The following is a 6,869-nucleotide window of genomic DNA, read 5'->3' on the forward strand; positions in this document are numbered from 1 at the left end:
TAGGTGCGATGGCAGCTGACATGAGAGGTTGTCACTTCATCAGGGGCCATGGAGAGGGGGAGGGGAGGGACTTTTAGCAGTGTGGGGTGGAGCCTGGGCAGGGGTCTGCCTCCCCCTCCCCACGCCCAGCATAGAAGGAGTGGGGCCAAGGGCAGAGGAAGCTGGGAGGGGGTGAGGTGAAGGGGGACCAGACGGCAGCAGCACAGAGTAGAGCAAAGGCAGGGCCTTCCCACAGACGCACCCCCTAGTGCTTAGAGGCACCCCAACATGGCACAACACATCGCAGCATGGCTCGACATGGCTCCTACATGATCCAACATGTTCTAAACACCTGAGCACAGCCCAGCACTCTACAAAACGCCTTCATAGGGACCTGGGACACCGTGTCTGGTCAGCACCATCTGATATCTCCTGAGACATCTGACATGACCCCACCATGTCTAACACGTACTGACATGAAACAACATGTATGACACACCCTGACATGACACAGCATGCTCTAACATGGGACTGAACAATCTGACATGACCTAGGTGTGAGCCACAGATGGGCCCTAGACAGGATTTACAGTCCCATTGATGCAGACATGGCCCAGGTATGACACAGACTTCCTCAGCGTTTGTTTCCTCCACACCATATTTGCTGTTAACTGCTCTTGTTGGAGGGCTCCCCTTCTGTCCTTCAAAAGACCAGAGCATGCTGCCCATAGAATGCTGAGATCCACCCACCACCATGAAGAGCTGCCACTGCTCCCTCCAGCCTCTAACCAGCCCCCAGGGGCCAATGAGACACAGCTGACCACCCTGGGTCTGAGTGATCTTCTCTCACAATAGTCTGGCCATTTCCCAGCCCCAAATCACCTTTCAGCTTAGGCTCCTCTGCCATCAGAGGCAGACAGGGCAGCTGAGAACACATAGACTGAGGGAACATTTCAGCATGCTATGTGACCTTTGGAGGGCAGGCAGTTATGCGTGCCTGACCCTCAGCTTCCTCACCCAGGAAATACCCACCTAGCAAGGAGTGCTCGGTGGATGGTCATCTGTGGTATCTGCCCTCCCAGCATCCAGTCCATGTCCTGGAACTAGCACTCCACAGTCTCTCCACTTCATTCCATGTAGTTAGAGGGTGGCCATGCCACCCCGTCCTCTGCTCCAGAGCTGGACATATGGCCCTAAGCCTTGTCAACCAAGTCACAGTGATTGGATGGGAGTTGGTACTGTCTCCCAAGCCAGGCCAATTTAGCTGAATCCTGCAACTTTCCCTGGGTCTGTGAGAGAGAAATGACTGGCTGCCACGGGGGCTGAGCTCTTGGGACTCATCTCTTACCCAGCAGGAGAGTGAAGCCATCACAGAGGAACACAGAACTACAAAGATGAAGACAGATTCCCAATGGCATTGTTTGAACCTGAGATCCAGGCTGTCCTAAAAGTAACACTCCCTGAGCTTTTCAATCAATTCAGTCTCTTTTTTACTTCAGTCAACAGTATGAGTTTCCTCCACTTCAAAAATGAAAGAGATTTTGGCAACCAGAGAGAGCAGAGACACTGCCCAGAATCACCCAGCAGGTTAGTGGCATAGCTGGGTCTCTGTTGACGCTGTCCATTCCCCTTGCTCAGCCTGGTCTGTCCAGGGGTCAGAGGGCTGAAGCAAAGGGAGGGAGAAGGGCTGGGTCGGAGGCTCCTGGAAGAGATACCTGGGGCCTGGAGCAGGGGGGCAGGGGCCAGGGAAGCCTGGGTGGACGAGCCGCAATAGTGGTCAGGGGTCCCATCCACCAGAGGTGGACATCCAGAAATGATGACCAGGTCCTCCACCAGCCGCAAGCCCTCCTCGCTCTTCGCCTGGGGATAGGGGTGAAGCAGACCTGGCCTCAGAAACGACAACTGCCCTCCACCCACCCTACCCCACCACACCCACGCACCTGCCTCTCCTCTCTCTGCCTGGATTATTGATCTACACCTCTCTCCATCTCACTAAGGCAGCTTCTGTATCTTGTCCGTCTCTGTTTTTTTTTTGTCTGTGTGTCTATATATCTATATGCCTCTCCTGTCCCCTCACTACATCTTTCTGTTTCTTTAGGCAGATAAATAGATAGATAGACAGACCATGTGTATGGATTTATGGACGGATGGATGATGGATGGATAGATAGACAGACAGATAGATAGATACAGATTAGATGGATAGATGGTGGACAGATGGATGGATGTAAAGATAGATGTATGTATGGATGGATGGATGACTAGATTGTGGATGGATAAATGATAGATGGCTGGATATATATAGAAAGAAAGATAGATGATGGATGGATGGATAGATGATTAGATGATGGATGAATAGACGAATGATTTATTTGTTGGATAGATAAACAGATAATGGATAGATGATGACTTGATGATAGACGGATGAATGATAGATGGATGGATGGGTAGATAGATAGATAGATAGATAGATAGATGAAGGGGTAGATAGATAACTAGATGATAGATGGAGAGATGATTAGATGATGGATGGATGGATAAATTGATAGATAGATGTGTTTGTATCTCTGTACATACATGCTTCTTTTTACTGTTTATCTGTCTCTGCATCCTTCTCTCTCTCTCTTTCCCTCCCTCGTTCTCTGTATCTCTCTCTTTCCCTGACCCTGTTTCTCTGTCCATCTCTCCAGCTCCTCATCTGTTTCTCCTCTTCGCTACCTTCCATGGCTCGCCCTCAGAACCCATCACCTCTCCCTGGGTGGTCTTGAAATCCTGCTCACTCTGCTCCCCTCTCCACTTTTCTTTGCCTCTCACTCAGATCACCCCACCTGCACTGCAGGTGCTGGCTGCTGTTGCCTCCAGGCCTTACAGAGTGGGCTCTTGCCTCTCATAGAATACACATTCTCTTTCTTTTCTTAAAAAATTCATCATCATTGAGACCCACTTCCAACAACTTTATTCCAAGAAGCCCTCCAGACTGCTCAAATGGCAGAAGTCTGTCTTCCCCTCTGTGAGCATCCCAGCATCTGTCTCTTCCTCAGGCCCATCCTGACAACAAGATTGGAGGCGACTCTGTCTAGCTCTGTGTGTTCAAGATTGAGGGTTCCTCCAGGGAAGAGCCAGGTCTGAATTTCCCCACAGATACCAAGCAGTGTCTGAACACCAAAATGGGGGTGGCCAATCAAAGAGAAAGAAAGAAAAAGATGGCCAAGGGCACCCTAGAACAAGAGGGGCCTTTGAACCTGTAGGGGTCACAGAAGCTTGGCAGGGAGGGCTTGCAGCCTGAAGTGGTGTTACGGTACCCACCATCATGTCTGGGGGGATCTGTGGTGATGGTGACAGAACAGGTGATGTTTGGATGGCAGAGAAGACTGAGGGGCCCATGAGGTCACAAATCCCTGGGGGTAGTTGGCCACCAGCTGGTTCCGACTCTCAAGTCCTCCTCTGGGGGAAACTGCAGAAGCAGAGAGGGGCCATCACTCCCCAGAAGCAGCCAGGCATGTCCCCCCTGCAGCCTCTGCAGTGGACACTGTGTCCAGATTCTGCAGGGATGGGGGAATCCAGGCTCCTGCTGCTCCTTTCCTCTCAGGGCAGGAGGGTCCCTGAGGCCTCTCCAAGTCCCAAGGGAGCAACCAGGGCACAGGGAGAGAGTTTCCGCTCTGCACACAGAGGCCGACCTGGCTCCAGAGAGGATTGGATTTCCCTCATCCTGGGAGTGATTGCAGCCACGGGGCGGCCACAGGGGGAGGTGCTCAAGGGGGAGGTTTGTGGGCAGGAGGGTGGACTCAGGACTGAGCCCAGGGGCTCCATTCTCACATATTCTCAACTCCACATGGCCTCTGGTTACTTGAATGGTGAAGGGTCTGCAGTCCCAAGACCCTCCAGCCCAGGCTGATGCCAGAGAAGGGGCCTGAACTGTCAGCCATAAACAGGAGGGCAGCTCCACCTGTGAGCCCCTTCTGAGGGCTGGCCGCTATGCACGCTGCTGTCTGTGCTCACAGTGCATCTCATATATCTATCTATCTCTGACACCGTGTCCTGTCTGTCTCTCTCTCTCACAGTGCGTCCTGTCTGTCTCTCTCACAGTGTGTCCTCTTTGTCTATCTCTTCACAGTGCCTCCTGTGTCTGTCTCTCTGTCTCTCACAGTGCATCCTCTCTGTCTGCCTGCACAATGCGTCCTGTCTCTCTCTCTCTCCCAGTGTGTCCCATCTCTCTCTCTCTCCTGAACCTATCAGCCTACCCACCAATTGTTCCATTTCCAGATGAACAAACTCAGCTCTGTCCTTGGATCTGGAAGAGGGTGGGTCACCTCCCAGTGGTGTTTCCTCAGTCCCTCAGGATGTTTCATCCAAGCCTCACCATTACCCCCAGGTGCTTAGACGCAGAAATAAACCCTGAGTTCATTCCACCTTGTCACCCTCTCCCTGCTCTCCGAGGACCTGGGGTGAAGATTCAAGGCATGTGAAGAAATTGACAAGAGAGGGAGGCCTCTGCCAAGGTCACACAGCAAGGGGGACTGCAGGAGATCCTAAGACTGGCCTCCACAGCCGAGCCATTGGAGGGGGAGGGAGGGCTGCAGTAACTGTCTAACATCCCTGCTGTCCCGGGGCATGGTGGGGGACACACCAAGCCCCGGGAACTCAGGAACGCCTCGCGATAAACCTGAGGGGTCATCCTGTCTGCAGTAAGCTGGTCTGGGGGAAGGGGTGGGAAGGAGCTGGACGCTCATCCCTTTGGCCTGGATAACCAATGGAGGTGATGGCAGGTTTCCAGGCCTGGGGCATGGCCTCAACCACAACATCAGCCAACGTTGCCTTTCGTGCTACTGTATGTCAGGGCTTGCCTGGGCTGGGCACTGTAGATGTCATGTCTGCTCACAGAGCTACTGTCTAGTGGGAGAGACAAATAATCAAGCAGCATGAACAGTCGCTGTTAGGCATGAACAGGGCCCAGTCAGAGGTTAAGTTTTGAGGGGCCCAGAAAGGGTTGTAGAAGGCAGTTACACGTGAGCTGAAATGGGAGGTTGAGGGAGATGAGCGGGTGACCGCCAAGGGAGAGCACTTCCAGACAGAGAAGCAGCAGCAAAGGCTCTGGCGGGGGGCTTGGCTCATGGGGAGAGCAGGGGCTCGGAGTGCCCAGGCTGTGGGTGGCGGGGGCAGCAGGGCCCGCAGAGGTGACTCGTCTCCTTTTGTTGAGAAAGGAACAGGCAGTCATTGAATGGTTCTCCATTCTGACAGGTGGTGTGGTGTCAACTGAATTTTCAGGAAATGCAGCAGGTAAAAGAGAAGTGGGCAACAGAGGACAAGCGTGGCGATAAGGAGGCCAGAAGGAGGCTGGGAGAAGCTAGGAGAAAGATGACAAGGGACGGAGCCGAGGTGGCAGCAGCGTGCAGAGAGAGAGGGGCGGCTCAGGGAGAGATCCTGCAGGCAGCACAGCCGGACATGCTGAAGGACCAGATGTGCAAGTGAAGGAAGGAGAAGTGACGGGACCCCAAAGTGCGGGAAGTGGCGATGGGAAGCACGGGAGACACGGAGGACGGGGCAGGATCAGGGAGGAGCGTGAGTTCTGACTCTGATTTGCTGAAATGAGGTGTGTGGGGTTCCTGAGAAGACAGAGATTAGGCTGGACATGCAGCCTTTGGCTCAGGAGAGATGTGAATGTGAGTTCACTCACAGAGGGAACTGGTGGTCCCACTCAGGAGCTGGAGCCCTGGGTAACGAGGTGGACCTCAGGAGAGAGGAGACAGACGAGGGCTTAGGATCCAGGGGGTCCCTACATAGAAAGGTGGGGTGGAGGAGCCAAGACGGGAGACAGAGGGGCCACAGGGAGACCAGGCGAGGGTGGCATCTGGGACCCAGAGGAAAAGGAGGTTCCAAGAGACAGGGTGATCAGCAAGGTCAGAGAGCTGCCATGAAGTGGATGAGGATATGGGATTTTGGGACCTTGGGTGTAAGGATGATCTGGGGGAGCATGAAGAGGTGGGGGACCAGGCTGGAGCAGGTGAGGAGCAAACGGGGAAATGGAGGCAACAAGTGAAGACTAGTGTTTGTCCACAAGGAGACAGCAGAGTGGAGTGGACTGGAGGTCTGGGTGCAAGGAGGGTGCCTTGGAGGTGGGAGGGGGTAGTTTACATGTCACCCCTGTGTCCTGTTTTTGTGACCTTCTAGCATCATCTAGGAAAAGGCTGGAGCTTGGGTGGTTGAGCTCAGACAGGGCAAAGGTTTTCCAAGAGGCTGTGAAGGAAAGCCCAACGGGCAAGAGACTTCAGTCCATGTGCAAAGGCTGAGCGCTAGAGCTGGATGTGTCCAAGGGAGTGGGGTTGGAAGGAAACTGTCGGACTGGGGTGTAGAGCAGACTGGACACCCCGGCAAGATCCAAAGGGTAAAAAAAGAAGGAAAAAGAAGCTGGAAAGAAGAGGAGGCCATGGTAGGAAGATCCAGACACTCAGGTCAGTGGCTTTGGAGGCGATGCCTTTACGCGTGGTGACAAAATCCAAAGAGGAATGTGGCAGTACCGGGCCGGCGGAGCACGGCAGCATCTGAGGATGAGGCTGCGGAATATGGTGAGCCAACCCTCCAGGAGGTTTAGGCCATGAAGCAGAGGCCAAGATGACTCCTTCATAAGGGTGAGTGGGTCAACTTCTTTCCAAGTTGGGCGATGGGCCCACTGATCTATCTTCTGGGGGTCAGAGGCAAGACAGGAAAAGAAAGCACCTGAGGGAGGGGAGGGAGGCTAGGTATCTCACCTCCAGCCAGCTGTTGGGAGAAGGGGGCTGAGGTCTGAGTTAATTCTTGTGGGGCAGTGGAAGCCCGGAGCAGACACCGGCCAGAGGCCGTCAGACACAGGCCAGCAGCGAGCGGACCCTGGGACGGTGCCTGAAGAGGCCTCAAG

The 6,869-nt window shown here is 53.9% G+C and overlaps 1 pseudogene; it reads left to right on the forward strand.

The window, feature by feature from the left end:
- The first annotated feature begins 5,488 nt into the window (after positions 1-5,488).
- Positions 5,489-6,869, forward strand: part of LOC139077983 (olfactory receptor 2L8-like) — a 31,631-nt pseudogene continuing 30,250 nt past the window's right edge.

This window comes from Equus przewalskii, chromosome 20 (assembly GCF_037783145.1).
Source record: "Equus przewalskii isolate Varuska chromosome 20, EquPr2, whole genome shotgun sequence".
NCBI classification, from domain to species: domain Eukaryota; kingdom Metazoa; phylum Chordata; class Mammalia; order Perissodactyla; family Equidae; genus Equus; species Equus przewalskii.